Below are 18,185 nucleotides of genomic sequence, written 5' to 3'. Positions count from 1 at the left end.
TTTTCACTGTTTCCATGCTGGAAGAAGGCTCTTGTGAGCCGAAACGTCGCAGAGTTGCCATACCATGGGTGAATAAAGCTTTTACATATTTTCACTTTTATCCGGAGTGCAGTCCAATCTTTCTTCAACTATAATATTGGGGCTTTGCCGCTGCCCTTGTGGATTTTGCACCCACATTGAGGGTGGTGCTCCCTCAGGATTTTTTCTTCTATATATATATATATTTTATTTTTTTTTCTTTTTATAGTAGCACACAGTGATATAATATAATCACACTAAAACAATACAATCCTAAATACGCTAACGCAATCCCAAGTCCTCCCCAGAATCTAACTACAATTACACACATATAACAGTAGCCCACCCAACCTGGCAATATACTATCCCTACGGGGAATAAAGGGCAAGTACAATACAGGTAATGCAGGGGTTAATGATACTTGCTCATTGTCCAGGGGTTGCTCGTTGTTCCAGGGGTTGATTCTCTATTGCTCGCTGTCCAGGGCTTGATTCTCGTATCGGGCTGTTTGCTCAACTGCCGATCGTAGTGCCGCCGGACTATTTAAATCCAGCGGCGCTCGCTCCCAAGCAGCACGCAGGCAAGGACACGTGTGCTGGCACGGCAATATGATATCACTGCACCAGCCCGCGCATCCCCGCCACGCGCATCTCCTGGGACCGCACATCTCCAGAGGTATGTGTACATACCTCTGGAGATGTTATCAAAAGGCAGGGAATCATAATTGATCCCTTGCCTTTTGAACTAGCTGCGCCTGGACATAATTGTCCAGCTATCTTGGTGGCATCGCCCTTCTGCAGGCACGTAGGAATGTTCCTGCAGGAGGATTTAGCTATGGAGGGGGAACCCATGGGGGATCTTTTTGCCACAGTTTAACTCTATATATATCTATAGATGCTTGGGGCACATCTATAAATATATATATATATATATATATATATATATATATATACATACATACATACATAGATATACATACAAAACTGGCGGACCATATACATACATATCCATAAATTTATATACATACATATATAGACAAAACTGGGGGTCTGAATGGGCAGCAATAAGCCCATTTACACTTGTATGCTGACAAGGGGGCATACATACATACATACATCTCCATGTATACACATACACCTACACCCCTTGGACAGGCCCATGCAAAAGGGCCAATATATATGCATATACAGGTCCTTCTCAAAAAATTAGCATATTGTGATAAAGTTCATTATTTTCTGTAATGTACTGATAAACATTAGACTTTCATATATTTTAGATTCATTACACACCAACTGAAGTAGTTCAAGCCTTTTATTGTTTTAATATTGATGATTTTGGCATACAGCTCATGAAAACCCAAATTTCCTATCTCAAAAAATTAGCATATTTCATCCGACCAATAAAAGAAAAGTGTTTTTAATACAAAAAAAGTCAACCTTCAAATAATTATGTTCAGCTATGCACTCAATACTTGGTCGGGAATCCTTTTGCAGAAATGACTGCTTCAATGCGGCGTGGCATGGAGGCAATCAGCCTGTGGCACTGCTGAGGTGTTATGGAGGCCCAGGATGCTTCGATAGCGGCCTTAAGCTCATCCAGAGTGTTGGGTCTTGCGTCTCTCAACTTCCTCTTCCCAATATCCTACAGATTCTCTATGGGGTTCAGGTCAGGAGAGTTGGCAGGCCAATTGAGCACAGTAATACCATGGTCAGTAAACCATTTACCAGTGGTTTTGGCACTGTGAGCAGGTGCCAGGTCGTGCTGAAAAATGAAATCTTCATCTCCATAAAGCTTTTCAGCAGATGGAAGCATGAAGTGCTCCAAAATCTCCTGATAGCTAGCTGCATTGACCCTGCCCTTAATAAAACACAGTGGACCAACACCAGCAGCTGACATGGCACCCCAGACCATCACTGACTGTGGGTACTTGACACTGGACTTCAGGCATTTTGGCATTTCCCTCTCCCCAGTCTTCCTCCAGACTCTGGCACCTTGATTTCCGAATGACATGCAACAGTCCAGTGCTGCTTCTCTGTAACCCAGGTCAGGCGCTTCTGCCGCTGTTTCTGGTTCAAAAGTGGCTTGACCTGGGGAATGCGGCACCTGCAGCCCATTTCCTGCACACGCCTGTACACGGTGGCTCTGGATGTTTCTACTCCAGACTCAGTCCACTGCTTCCGCAGGTCCCCCAAGGTCTGGAATCGGTCCTTCTCCACAATCTTCCTCAGGGTCCGGTCACCTCTTCTCGTTGTGCAGCGTTTTCTGCCACACTTTTTCCTTCCCACAGACTTCCCACTGAGGTGCCTTGATACAGCACTCTGGGAACAGCCTATTCGTTCAGAAATTTCTTTCTGTGTCTTACCCTCCTGCTTGAGGGTGTCAATGATGGCCTTCTGGACAGCAGTCAGGTCGGCAGTCTTACCCATGATTGCGGTTTTGAGTAATGAACCAGGCTGGGAGTTTTTAAAAGCCTCAGGAATCTTTTGCAGGTGTTTAGAGTTAATTAGTTGATTCAGATGATTAGGTTAATAGCTCGTTTAGAGAACCTTTTCATGATATGCTAATTTTTTGAGATAGGAATTTTGGGTTTTCATGAGCTGTATGCCAAAATCATCAATATTAAAACAATAAAAGGCTTGAACTACTTTAGTTGGTGTGTAATGAATCTAAAATATATGAAAGTCTAATGTTTATCAGTACATTACAGAAAATAATGAACTTTATCACAATATGCTAATTTTTTGAGAAGGACCTGTACAGTACAGACCAAAAGTTTGGACACACCTTCTCATTCAAAGAGTTTTCTTTATTTTCATGACTATGAAAATTGTAGATTCACACTGAAGGAATCAAAACTATGAATTAACACATGTGGAATTATATACATAACAAAAAAGTGTGAAACAACTGAAAATATGTCATATTCTAGGTTCTTCAAAGTAGCCACCTTTTGCTTTGATTACTGTTTTGCACACTCTTGGAATTCTTTTGATGAGCTTCAAGAGGTAGTCACCTGAAATTGTCTTCCAACAGTCTTGAAGGACTTCCCAGAGATGCTTAGCACTTGTTGGCCCTTTTGCTTTCCCTCTGCGGTCCAGCTCACCCCAAACCATCTCGATTGGGTTCAGGTCCGGTGACTGTGGAGGCCAGGTCATCTGGCGCAGCACCCCATCACTCTCCTTCATGGTCAAATAGCCCTTAAACAGCCTGGAGGTGTGTTTGGGGTCATTGTCCTGTTGAAAAATAAATGATGGTCCAACTAAACTCAAACCGGATGGAATAACATGCCGCTGCAAGATGCTGTGGTAGCCATGCTGGTTCAGTATGCCTTAAATTTTGAATAAATCCCCAACAGTGTCACCAGCAAATCACCCCCACACCATCACACCTCCTCCTCCATGCTTCATGGTGGGAACCAGGTATGTAGAGTCCATTCATTCACCTTTTCTGCTTCGCACAAAGACACAGTGGTTGGAACCAAAGATCTCAAATTTGTACTCATCAGACCAAAGCACAGATTTCCACTGGTCTAATGTCCATTCCTTGTGTTCTTTAGCCCAAACAAGTCTCTTCTGCTTGTTGCCTGTCCTTAGCAGTAGTTTCCTAGCAGATATTCTACCATGAAGGCCTAATTCACACAGTCTCCTCTTCACAGTTGTTCTAGAGATGTGTCTGCTGCTAGAACTCTGTGTGGCATTGACCTGGTCTCTAATCTGAGCTGCTGTTAACCTGCGATTTCTGAGGCTGGTGACTCGGATGAACTTATCCTCCGCAGCAGAGGTGACTCTTGGTCTTCCTTTCCTGGGGCGGTCCGCATGTGAGCCAGTTTCTTTGTAGCGCTTGATGGTTTTTGTGACTGCGCTTGGGGACACTTTCAACGTTTTTCCAAAAGGTGGCTACTTTGAAGAACCTAGAATATGACATATTTTCAGTTGTTTCACACATTTTTGTTATGTATATAATTCCACATGTGTTAATTCATAGTTTTGATGCCGTCAATGTGAATCTACAATTTTCATAGTCATGAAAATAAAGAAATCTCTTTGAATGAGAAGGTGTGTCCAAACTTTTGGTCTGTACTGTATGTAAGGCCAGATATATATTTTAATCTAACACTTTACTCAACAGTCGCAAAGCAGAGGATCTGTGTCTGTATTGTGGAGGCAATAGCCACTTTGTGCGTAATTATCCACAGAAGCTGGGAAACGACAATGTCTAGGATCAGTTGGAGAGGTGGTTCTAGTCCAGGAGAAGTCCTCTCGGAAACTTTCACTTCCGGTGACTCTCTTTTACAAGGGAGTCACACTGTCTGTGCCTGCATTCTTGGACTCTGGGTCAGCCGGTAACTTCATTCAGCAAGCTCCGGTCCATCAGTATCGGCTTCCCAACATTCATCTGGAAAGGCCTTTGTCAGTGGCCTCCATAAATGGATTACCACTACCTGAACTGGTACTCTCTGTTACTATACCCCTTAAGTTACAGATAGGGGTTCTGCACTCTGAGTTGATCTGCTTCTATGTGCTGCCTGCCTCCATGAATCCAGCTATCCTTGGGATACCCTGGCTGCATCTGCACACTCCAGCTGTGGACTGGCACTCCGGTCAGATCCTGCATTGGGGATCATCTTGTCACTCTACCTGCTTAGCGGAGGTCCAACCTGCTTCCAAACCATCTGTAACTGTAGACCTGCAGGCTGCTGGCTATTTGGAAGTCCTTGTATGCAGAGGGGACGTCTTCCAGGCCTGGGCTACACGCTACCACGGGTCTGTGGTCTTCGGCATCCACATCAGCCCCATCAACTGGTTCAACAGAAGCATCTTCCATCTTCTCTGCCACAGCCAGCACCACAGTGCCACCATCTCCAGTACCATTTTTAACAGGCTCTGGCTTCTTGACGTCTTTCAGAGAACTCTCCTCTTCAGGTTTCTCACCTTCCACCTGCTGCTCGAGAGCACACTTAGATTTCTCCAACTCATCTTTTAAGCTCATTAGATTTTCCATCTCTATTCTGAGTTGCTTGTTCAGCCTCTTCAGCACACTCCTTAAGCGCTTCTTCAAGGGCTCTAGCCAAGGAAAGGGCCTTGTTTTCTTTTTCCCAAGCATGTTTTTCATCATATTGAGCCAAGATATATTTCTCTTCAGCTAGGAGCCAGTCAAACTTCTCCTATTTCTTCGCTAGATTAGACATAATTTGCTTCTGGTGGTCCAGGTCCACCATCAGATCATCCAAGTCTCGCTGAAGTTTGTTCTTGGTTTTCTCCACCTTTTCGTATGTCACACCCTGTTTCTCCAGGCGCTGAACCATCAACTCCATGTTTGTCAACAGTTTCCTTTCAGCTTTTTTCACAAGCTTGTTGGAAGTACCCCGCTTTTGGGCCTCCGGTTCCAGCTGCTCCTTGCTCGGCTCTGCTGCAGAAGATGTAGGGGGATCACCATTCTCTTTCTGGCTCTCCTCCTTTGCCTTTCTGAAGCCTTCTTCAGTTCCCATGTGAAGACAGCTAGTCCCTTCTCTAATGTTTCTAGGGAGAGTGAAAAGAGAGAGAGATCATCCTCCTGTTTGCAGCTGTACTGTCGTGTCAGGTCATCTATAACTGCCTGGACATGGACCTCAGACACTAGGCTGACATCACCCGACTTAATTCTCATCTCGTTAGATATAACTGTCTGGTCACAGCACATACGTCACCTATACCGCTCATGTCTTTATTAATTCTGACCTCTAGGGGCACCGCTGAGCTAACCCCCACCTGGGACACTTCCTTAGTAACCAACCAACATTGTGGAGTCTGCATTTCCACCTCTGGTACGTGCAGTACACCCTCTAACCCTATCCAATTTTCCTGCACCGTCAAACACTGAGCTGGAGCTGGGCTTTACTCCACACTACTTATAGGCATGTCTTTAAACCTTTTGATCAAGTGATATAGCGCTTTATGAAACATAGAAGATGCAGAAAATAAAGTTTCATCATCATTTACATTTTTACCACCAGGGGGCGCTTCTCCCCTGACCACAACCTGCAACAGAAAAGGTATATCACTGTCACCACATATTTCATATGACATCATATTTTCCTTATGCATTTCCGCACTCTTGTCACCATCACTTTGCACTTTACCAGCACCATTGTTTTCAATGGTCAATATTCTTTCCCCATGCAGGTCAAAGTGCAACTCCCTTAGACCTTCACTTAAAGAGACAGGCTCAGGTTCTGCAGGAGTTTCGTCACTATCTGCAGAAGTGTCTACCTTACCCCACAGCAACAAACCGATATCACGGCCCAATAACCTATCATGTATACATGAAACTGCATCACGAAGTTCACCAGTCCCAGATTGCACTGGAGTCTCACACTCAGGGAGACCCCCCCCCCCCCCCAATGAATGTCCCGCACAAAGTTCTGAACCAGGATCACCTGATCCTCTGCAACACACGGAATAATTAGAACGCTTACCCACCTACGTCACAGGGTCGGCACTCTGCTCCATCAACAAACGATTCGATCTCTGTACCAGCTGCCTCATAATTTCCTCTGTGGCAATGGTTTTCCACCAGACCACTGTTCACCGAGTAGTGGTTGTTCCTAGCAACAGCATCACTGTTCCTCTGCACCTCCTCTCCAAGACTCTGTACAGACTGACATGGAATATAGGAACTCCTAAAAACCGAACCACTCTCCATCCCGTTTTCTTCCCGTCGGTTGCCCTTGGCAATGGCATGCATTTTTTTCTCTAGCACTCCATTCTCAGGTAAGTTTAGAAAAGCCTCTCCAAGTGCAGCACTCGGCTTCCTCAACAAGGAATGTGTTTCCTGCACCAGCTGCTTCATTACTTTCTCAGCCATTTCCCCCAGAGGACATCACCTCCGGTATGCAAACTTTCCACCACACCGGACCATCTTTCATCCAGGTCGCCATTTTGACCCCCAAAAAAACTTCCACAGGTCAGTCTCTCTCACTGGCTTCTGGCCCTTTAAATCCTGCATACTTTGCACCACAGAAAAAAAAATTGTCCAGATTAACACCAGCAGTTTTCTAGCAGCCCCTGCTCCTGCAAACTAGCAGGTTTCCAGCCCTTTTACTTGTCAGCAGGGACGCTTGCCCGCATCTGACACCAATTGTGGGGGGTTAACTCTTCTCCGGGGGTCATTCCACAGATACGGCTTCAGGACACCAGGTTTCAGGTCCAAACATTGCATTTATTGCGCAACACCAGCCACAACAAAATGACAAAATAATAAGCACTCGCCCATCCAGGCTCTAACTAAACACAACGTTTCCTGACTCACCTAGGTCACAGTTCACACCCTGTGAACTCATGCAGCTTTGTCAGCCAATGTCCCACAGCCTCCTGGCTGTACAGAGCACAGTTCGCCCACTGTCTCCAGTTCACTATTCCTTGTGGGGGATTGGGGCTTAGTAGTGTGCCTGATTATAGCCCTGCGACCCTCCCAGGCGTCGCTTCGGCACCCAACTCCAGGCTATCTCCCAGCCTCGTGGTCCCTCAGCCTTGCCCAGCTGAGACCACCCAGACAGAGCCTCCAGGCCTCTGTCCTCCAGACCAACATCTCTTGTGGGGGATTGGGGGTTAGTAGTCCGCCTGACTATAGCCCTGCGACCCTCCCAGGGGTTGCTTTGTCCCCCACCTCCAGGCTATCTCCCCCCTTTGCTGACACCCTGGGAGGTGCTTTATGCCAGCCTGATTACCCCCAGCTGGTCTCACCTGTGATGGAATAGGGACGTGGACCGCACTATCCACCCCTTCCTTGCCTCCAACCTGCGTGAGACCTGTCACTGTCTCACAGTACCTAGACGATATACTGATTTATTCTCCAGATTTAATCACTCACCGGAAGCATGTACATTTAGTCTTACAGTGGTTGAGGGAGAATCGACTCTATGCCAAACTCGAGAAATGCACCCTTGAGAAGACTACTGTCCTGTTTCTTGGATACATCATCTCAGATGCCGGATTACAGATGGATCCTATGAAAAATTGAAGGCGATAATGGATTGGCCACGCCCACAGGGTCTTTGTGCTGTACAGCGCTTCCTGGGATTTGCCAATTTCTACCAGCAGTACATTCCGAATTTTTCACCCCTTACGTCTCCAATCTCTGCTCTTACTAAAAAAGGGGGGAATGTCAAAGACTGGATTCCTGAGGCAGAGGCCGCTTTCGTCCAGTTAAAGAGATCCTTTGCCTCTGCACCTGCGACATCCCGAATCAAATCTTTTTTTATTATTTGTGTACAGAACACATACATAACAGAAATACAACAGTATCAATGTACATGTCCAAAGATTCCAAATTGAATCCAATCCAAGCGGGACAGAAATGAAAAATGTCACATGCACATAGATAAAAGCATTACAATTCCCCCCCCCCCCCCCCCAAACCGCACCAAATCAAGTATATTCCTCTACCCTCTCCTTCTGCGACATCCCGATGTCTCCCGCCAATTCTTTTTAGAAGTGGATGCCTCCTCCATAGGAGCCGATGCTGTTTTTCTACAAAAATGTTCCAAGGGCAAAATGTTTACTTCTGGATTCTTCTCCAAGCTCTTCTCCTCCACATAAAGGAATTGCTGTATAGGAGACAGGGAGCTTATGGACATAAAACTTGCTTTCGAGGAGTGGCATTATCTACTGCAGGGAGCCCAGCATCCAGTAATTATTTTTATCGACCACAAGAATCTTAGGTATCTGCAGACAGCCCAGCATCTGAACCCTCGCCAAGCCAGGTGGACACTCTACTTCTTAAGCCCAGCCGAGAAGAACATCAAGGCGGAGGCTCTGTCTCGATCATTTGACTTTTTTGACCAGCAGGAGGAGCCCCAATACTTGATAGATCCTGCTCGCTTGATCACAGTGGCTCCTGTCCTGGTAAGAGACATTCCTCCCATCTGCCAAAATCTGTAAAGAATAAATCAAGGCAACTGGACTTACTGTAGATTTCTTGAAAATGTTTCACTCGTTCTTCCAACGAGCTTTCTCGATTGGAAGAAAGCTCGTTGGAAGAACGAGTGAAATGTTTTCAAGAAATCTACAGTAAGTCCAGTTGCCTTGATTTATTCTTTACAGCTATACTATGACCTGGATAAATGAGAACCTTCACAGACATCTGCCAAAAGGAAACGTGTCCTAACGTGGGGGCACAACTTCAAACTGGCCGGTCATCCCAGGATCCGCAAGACCACAGAACTAGTGTCTCGCCATTACTGGTGGCCCACATTGTTCAAGGATGTGTGTGACTATGTCTCTGCTTGCACTGTCTGTGTTCAGAACAAAATCTCCAGGAGCAGACCACCGGGCCTGTTGTTACCCCTACCTGTTCCTGATGCTCCATGGCAATTCATTGCCATGAACTTTATTACAGATCTGCCCTCTTCGGCTGGAGGTACCGTTATTTGGGTGGTCGTGGACTGCTTCTCCAAGATGGGGCACTTAGTTCCTTTGATGGGATTGCCCTCGGCTGCGGAACTTGCTAAACTGTTCGTTAAACATATTTCCCGTCTACATGGTTCACCTGGGCACATTGTTTCTGATCGAGGAGCCCAGTTTACATCCAAGCTCTGGAGAGCTCTCTGCCAACTGCTAGAAATTGACCTTGAATTCTCTTCCTGTTAGCACCCTAAAACCAACAGGCAAGTAGAGCGGGTCAATCAGCTATTGGAGAACTATCTTCTGCATTTTGTTTCCGCTCAACACAACAACTGGGTACAACTGCTACCTTGGGCAGAGTTCTCCTATAACAACCACACTAGTGAGTCTACTGGATCCTCTCCATTCTTTGTCGTTTTTGGTCAACATCCTCATACTCCTCTTCCTGTTCCTGCATCTTCCGGGGTACCAGCTGCGGATTCCTTTTTTAGAGATTTTGGCGTGACACCAAAATCTGCATCAACAAAGCAGCAACCCGCAAGAAGACAAATGCATACAAGAGAAGGAGACCACCTCAGTTTTCAACATCTGCTTAAGGGTCCCCAGTTTTACGTTTGCTCCCAGGCTCCATGGACCCTTTGAAGTATTGAGGAAGATCAACGAAGTGACATACAAGCTACTTCTACCTCCCTCTTTGCGTATTCCTTCCAATGCCTTCCATGTCTCCTTACTGAAACCAGTGGTCCTTAGTCGTTTCTCAACGGCTCCTTCTACTCCAACTCCGGTATCAGAGAATGCTGACGAGGTATTTGAAGTCAAGGACATCCTGGACATCAAGAATTGTGGTAGGAAGACCTACTATCTCGTGGATTGGAAGGGATTTGGTCCTGAGGAGAGATCTTTGGAGCCACAGGAGAACATTCATGCTCAGGATCTGATAAAGAGCTTTCTGTCTTGTCGTGGACTAAATAAGAGGGGATTTTAGGGGGGGTACTATAACAGCGACTGATGTGCGACGCTGTTCCCCTGCTTACCGCCGCGATCCCAAGCGCCATGCTCTTCGGTGATCGGTGGCCATTGCTTCCCAGTTACCGCTGCAGTCCGGGACACTCTGTTTGTGTGAGTGATGTTGCTTCCATGGATTCCGCTCCACAGCTTCCATTCAGCCCTGGACACAGCATGAGTTTGGCTGGTTTCATGTGTCACTGCTCTAAGGGTGGTACGCATCACTCCCTGGGCTGGTGTCACGACCATGGTCATGGTCGTGACTCAGGATCCGCATGCAGTTGCCTGCGGTTTGGTTTTATTGTCAACCACATGGTGAGGGCTGCTGTATGTTGCCTCACGTGTGGTTGCCGCTAGTAACATGGTTGATCTTGGCAGTATAGCAGCCTGAGCTGTTGCTGGGCAACTTGCTGTCAAGTGCATGCGGTAACTCCTGGTTGGGTGTGTGTGTATGTTATGCACTTTGTATGTCTGGTGTGCACGTGGTTTATGTAGGTGTGCACTGTGACACTTCCCTTCACTGTGGCTGCCCGTGGCAACGTTTGGTTTGGATGTGTTCATGTGGTGGCAGTGTCTCGGCCTTCTGGCTGACTCCCAGGACATGGTTGCCACCCATGTCGTTGCCTGCGGTAACAGCTGCAGTGTGATCTTCTTTTGGACACTTCCCCTTTAAGTGGTTTCACTCCCTGGTTAGTGTTAACAGGGTTAATTCCCTCTCCTGTGTGTGTCTGTGTGGGTGTGGCTACTTTGGGCTATAAAGCCTCTTTGGAAATCAGAAGCTGAGGGGTTCTTCAGCCATGCTTTGCTGGAGACACCCTCCTGGTAATTCAATCTGCCAGTGGGGGCCACCCTTGTGGTCATAAACAAATTGTTATGTATTGTTTATACACAATGTTTTGAGGATGTGTTTGTGTGTCATGTCTATTCTTTGCAGCATATGGTTTCCTGGTGTCCTCTGTGGTGTGTGTGCTCTGTGGTTTGTGTTTGTGGACAGCAGCACTGATACTTGGGTCCCAGGCTCTGTGTCTGTGGCAGGTAAGTGTTAGTACTAGTTGCACTTACCTGCCATTGCCATATGACTGTTTCTGTTTCCCCTGTCTTTATAGTTTGGCCATCTTTAGACTCCTATTTCTCCATGTCCAGGAGGAACAGGTAGTCTACCCAGCTCCTAGCTTAGGGACCTGCGGAGGGCTAGTAGGGACCCGAGGTTCCAGAGCATGAGCCCTCCTACCTTCAAGGTCGGCTCATGTCGCTAGGAGTTAGGGTCAGATTAGGGAAGCAATAGGAGGTGACCTGCTCCCTAATTCTGTGGTTCTGGCCGAGTCGTGACTACCATACTTTGTCATCGCACGGCTGAGGGTTTTCCCCATCCTCAGCCGTGACAGCTGGGCTGGGTTGAGTCAGATGACCTCTTTGACCAACCCTGTCTCTCCTACATATAATTTTGGCTCAGCCTTTTTCCCAGATGCCTGAGTGTCAAGGTCCTAGTGTGTTGCTAAAGAGCTTGATAACCACTTGTATTCCATCCTGACTTATACTTTGTCCCTGGACTCCGCTTATTGTCTGGTCCCTGCCTGCTTGCTTTGTCTCTCCCGTTGCCGACCCGGATTGCCTGACTTGTACCTGTGCCGCCTGCCCTGACCTTCTACCTGTCTGACTATGCCTCTGCCACATCCTTCGGTTCCTGCTTTTTTACTCCTGGTGATGACCATGCCTGTACTGCTGGTACCTATATCAGGCATCTTCTGGTCTGCCTGGACCAGCTGCTACTAACTCTGGGACTGCTCTGGAGTGGCACCTGGCAACTACCCTAATGGCCCAAGTCTGTGCTCATCATCAGAGGCTCTAGCGAAGACCAGGTAGTAGTTTAGTCACGTCCCTCCAGAGTACAACCAGTCAGTAGCACAGTGGGTTAACATCTGCTCATCCCTGACACAGACGGATTAACTATATTAATTTCCCTGTTACGTATGCAGTGCAGGTGTACCTCACACAAAAAAAGGGTAAATGTCACCCACCAAACTAACAGACAGATGAACTATATTTATTTCTCTGTCATGTATGCAGTGCAGGTGTAACTCACACAAAAAAATGTGTATATGTCACCCATTAAACTAAAATACGGATTAACTATATTAAAGGGGTTGTTCAGGTTCAGAGCTGAACCTGGACATACTTCCATTTTCACCCAGGCAGCCCCCCTGACATGAGCATCGGAGCAGTTCATGCTTCGATGCTCTCCTTTGCCCTGCGCTAAATTGCACAGGGCAAAGGCATTTTTCTGAGTTCCGGTGACGTACCGGGGCTCTCTATGGGGCTGACAGGAACCCCGGTGACGTCACCGGCACTGATGGGCGAGATTTGGCTCTGCCCTAGCCAGTAAAACGGCTAGGGCAGAGCTAAAGCCCGCCCCTCAGAGCCGGTGACATCACCGAACACACTGCTGGGCGGAAGTTACCGCCCGGCAGTGTGTTATTGAAAACAAAAGAGCCCGTGCCCTGCGCGATCTAGCGCAGGGCACTGGAGCGCATCGGAGCATGAGATGCTCCGATGCTAGGCTCAGGGGGGCTGCCGGGGTGAAAATAAGGGTATGTCCGGGTTCAGCTCTGAACCCGGACAACCCCTTTAATTTCCCTTTCACAGATGCAGTGCAGATGTACCACACCAAAAATGTGTATATGTCACCCACTGAACTAACAGACAGATTAGCTATTATTTTTTTGTGTCAGGGGGTGCAAAGATGGTGCATTGCACCCACAAAAGATAGCTATAGGTCACCCACAGAATTAACAGCCAGATTAATTATTATATTTCTGTGTCAGGGGTGCAAAGCTGGTGTATTGCACCCACAAAAAAATTACTGTAGGTCACCCACAGAATAAATAGCCATATGAGATTCCTAACACTCTCCCTCACTTCAGCTGCCTGCTTCCTGTCCCTACACTACTCAGAGCTGATGGGCAGTGCTACACGTGATCCAGCTTGTATAGAGGCTGGATCACATGATGCACTGGCCAATCACAGCCATGCCATACTAGGCGTGGCTGTGATGGCTTCTAAGAGCTCACAGCTTAAAAGCTTGTTGACTGGCTGCCCTGCAGCCTTTTAACAAGCTTTATTAAATGCCCGAACACTGAACTCGAACCCAAACTTTTGCTGCCAAGTTCGGGTCTGGGTATCCGAACTCGCAAAGTTCGGTACGGAGCCGAACTTTGCAGTTCGGGTTTGCCCAACACTATCAGTAGATTCCACTGTTTATGTTTTTACTTTTTAATAACTTTTTGTGAGGCAAGGTGACAAAAAATGTTTTTTCTGACACCATTTTTTATGGTGTCCACCTCATGGGGTAGATCATTTTTATAAATCAGGTCATTATGGAGACGGTGATAAATAATATGTCTTTTTTATTCTAAATGGCTTGATGAGAGGAGAAGTACCCTTTTTTTTTTTTTTTTACCTTAAGGCCTCTTTCACACGAGCGGATTAGGTCCGGATGAGTTTAGGGTGCTTTCAGTGAAACTCAACACCATTTTGCTAGCAAGTTGAGTCAGTTTTGTCTGCAATTGCATTCAGTTGTTCAGTTTTTTCCGCGCGGGTGCAATGCGTTTTGATGCGTTTTTCACAAGCGTGATAAAAAACTGAAGGTTTGCAAACAACATCTCCTAGCAACCATCAGTGAAAAATGCATTGCATACACACTTGGTTCCAGATACAATACGTCTTTCACTGAAGCCCCATTTACTTCTATGGGGATAGGGCTGCGTTAAAAACACAGAATATAGAACATGCTGTGTTTTTCACGCAACGAAGAACTGATGCGTGAAAAAAAAACGCTCATGTACACAGACCCATTGAAATGAATCGGTCAGGATTCAGTGCGGGTGCTATGCGTTCACGTCGCACATTGCACCCAAGCTGAAAACTCGCTCGTGTGAAGGGGGCCTAAATTTTTTTTATTTTTTTACTTTTTTTCACTTTTTATTTTTCCTACTATGAGACTTCAACTTTTCAGTCTGCTCTCTGTTTCGATGCAGTAGAATACATGCTTTATTGTTCTGCATTGAACTGTCAGTTTTACACTGACAGTTTTCCTATGAGACTCAACCTGGGGATTAGGCCTCATATGCTTCTGTAGCTGGCAGGCCCTGTGGTGGAGCTGATGGAGTCCGTGAGGAATCTCCCTCCCTCTGCAAACCCCTTACATGCAGCGGTCAGCATTGACCACGGCATCCAAGGGGCTAATTGGCAGCATTGCCGCTGGCCCCTGCCACCGATTGAATGAGCGCAACTTCTGCTCCAGAACCATCATCGTGCCATACTATGGTACTGGCTGGGAACCCACTTCCCTCATTTTAATTTTTCTGGTGATGGTCATATGGGAGGGCTCTTTTTTTTGTGGGATGATTAGATGTTTTCATTAGTATCATTTTGGTATACATACAACCTTTTGATCGCTTGATATCATGTTATGCTTTTTGCAGGTGAGGTGACAAAAAATGGCCATTTTTATAAAATGTATTTACAGCGTTCACCTGATGGGGCAGATCTAAGGGGTTAAACAGATATATCTCTGATGCTAGCAGTTACAGTAGTAAGTAACAACCAGCCTTCTGCCCTGATTGTGCTAGATCAGGGATGCTCAACCTGAGGCCCTCCAGCTGTTGCAAAACTACAACTCCCAGCATGCCCTAATAGCTGTAGGCTGTCCAGGCATGCTGGGAGTTGTAGTTTTGCAACAGCTGTAGGGCCACAGGTTGAACATCCCTGTGCTCGATCGGGTGTTATTCCCAACATCTTCACTGACTGTGGCCTCTTCCTAGGCCAGTGATGTTACGGTCACCAGTCACATGGCCTATTAATAGCTCAGTCCATTTCAAGTATATGTGCCTGGGCTGTAATACCAAGCATAGCCACTATGCAATCTAAGGCGCTGTGCTTGGTATGCTGTGAGAAGGCCACTGTTCTGTGCTCACTGAAGCGCCACTGCCCCTTTAAACAGCTGAATGGTAGTGGTGCCAGGTGTTGGATCCCCGCTAATCATATATTGATAACCTATCCTAAGAATAGGTCCTCAATATTGTACTCCTGGAAAACCCCTTTAATTATATTATTCCAAGTGGCTACTAAATGATGACATTTAAAATGTTAGATAGATATGGAAAAAAATAGGCATGGAAAAGAAAACCCAGATACTGACCTACACATTCTATAGGATTTCATTGTGAAGCTAATATCTTATAATTACAGTTTTCCCATAAATCACTAAAGACTTGGACTTGATATCTCACAAACCATGCTCATGTTTGGTCCACTTTCTCTATATAGATAAATGTGTATTATCAGAGCTCAAGGCATGAAGCCCCCTCCTCTCCCTAAATACTTTTTGTGGTTTTTATCCCTTTCACTTATAACGCTTCATGCATTTTGTGGTTATACCCTTGTAGGTTGATATATGGATAGTGGTAATGGAGCAGTTAAGAGCGCTATCAACCATCAGTAAGTCCTGCAGTAATATGGAAAGCTCTTTATGTCAGCAGCATTACTGCACCGAAGTGATAGCACTTTATGTGGTCAATTTGGATGTGGTGTCACATGCAATCAACAATCCTTTATATCTTAGAAAATGCATTTTATTGTCTGAGCTTTTTGACATATTTTTGTGTAATAAGCTATTAAAGTTACATATAGTAACATATAAATACCCATTCTAAAGAGTTTTTCTGAATTTACTATTTTGAAACATACTAAAACTTTGTGTAACAAAAATTGTTAGGAAAAATGATTGTGGATGTATGTGACATAATTTACCTTTGCATTTAATAACTTCTAAACAGTGTTGATCTGGGAATGCAGCTGCCCCCCAGCTGCTTAGCCTCATGGAGACCTTTACTGGATGCTCCAGCTGCAGTACCTGACAAGAAGACCACAGAAGGTCTTGAAAAGGATTGTAAGCCTACAAATGAAAGCCTTGATTCCCTGATGAGAGTATTCTCATTATCATTTCTACAAGTCCTGCTATGGTTTTATACAGTGGAGCACCCCTCCCTTTCTTTGTTTTATTTGCTTGAAACTTTTTGAATAGACTTTTTTTGTAAAATGTCCATTTAATGATTGCAGACACGTTTTCCGTACCGTGTCCTAATTGTTGGGCGATCACAGCTAATATCAGCATGTGGTTACAGGGCACAAAACACTAAGAGGGGGCGATGTTAACCCTAGCTATGAAGGATTGTGGCTAGGGTTGTGAATGTCCACCTTAGAAGCCATAGAAAACACATTAAAGTCAAGCCCAATCACCACACATTTTGTTCATGTAACAGAGTATTAAATTCATCTGAAACATAGAACAAGCAGAGCAGCCTGGTTTTATGGCATGTAGATAAATGTGCATGAGCTGAGCAGAAAGAAACAACAATTGTAATGATAGATAATGCTAAAATAAAAGAACACATCTGCCTGTGTAAAGCTGAGGCCCATTTACATGGGCAGATGATAGGACCAATTATCAAGAATGAACTCTCATATGAATGCTTGTCCCAGATAATTGGCCCATGTTAATGCGATGCTTGTTTGCTGGCTGATTCAGTCATTTATATGCCACAAGTAAATCGTTTGTCAGCAGCATATCACACTGTACACTGAAACAATATGGGGGGACGAACAATCATAGTAATGATTGTTCATTCCCATACTGCAGAGATAATTGTAAATGCAGCTTATGAGCAGATCAGGAATGAACATTCATTCATGATCATTGCTCAGTGTAAATGGGCCCTAGGGATCAATGTTTTTTAATATAAATTAGCTTTCACATTATAAATATGGCATATGATACAGAAAAATTTCAGCTTACTGGCTTATTGCTCTTTCTCTGCTCTCAGCTCAGTCTAAAGGGCTGTCCAGGATTTAGAAAAAATGCAGGGCATATACTAAAGATAACTAATACTTGCCTGGTACATCCCCACACAACACTGCTGCTGCTCCAATGAACCAGTTTTTGATGCTCCAATGAACCAGTCTTTGATAACCTTTGTGCGGCAATCACATTGTGTACAGACACATGACTGCTGCAGCCAATCACTGGTCTCAGTGCTGATGCCTGCTTCTATGGCAGGGGACCCCTAAAGCGGCAGGGAATTTATCAGGTATTTTTATTTTAGCATACTCTCCGCAGTTATATGCTCTCCGCCGTTATATAATTTGTTTACATTCTCAAGCAATCCCTTTAATTAGACCATGGGCAACTCTGTGGTCTCCTGATGCTGCTGCCACCTCCACACTCTGTCATTGTGCCACTCTGTAGCCTCCTGATGCTGCCACCACCTCCAGACTTTGTCATTGTGCCATGACAGAGTAGACCATGATCTGATTAATCTGAGGCAGGCTAGTTAAATGACTGTGGAGCCGGTACAGAAAACAGTCATGCTCCACCAGATGGCATCTGATTGATGGAAACCCAAATGGAACAATACTGTGTCTGGCATAAGTATGGACTACATAATTAAGGTAAAAGAATTGTGGCAAATATGTCACTGACCAAATTTTGATATACCGTATTTTTCGCCGTATAAGACGCACTTTTTCTTCCCCCAAAATGGGGGGAAAATGCCCCTGCGTCTTATACGGCGAATGCAGCCAGTTTTACATCGCTGGCAGCGATGTAAAGCGAGCGGGGACTCTGGGAGGGACTGGGAGGAGGAGCTGGGGCCGGCAATAGCGGCGGGGCGGTGCAGTCACTGTACTAAAGGCCCGCCCCGCCGCTCCGGTGTACTAATAAAATAT

The sequence above is a fragment of the Bufo gargarizans genome, chromosome 8 (genome assembly GCF_014858855.1).
Source record: "Bufo gargarizans isolate SCDJY-AF-19 chromosome 8, ASM1485885v1, whole genome shotgun sequence".
NCBI lineage: Eukaryota > Metazoa > Chordata > Amphibia > Anura > Bufonidae > Bufo > Bufo gargarizans.
The sequence above is the reverse complement of the archived record's forward strand: the minus strand, read 5'-3'. Positions refer to the sequence as shown.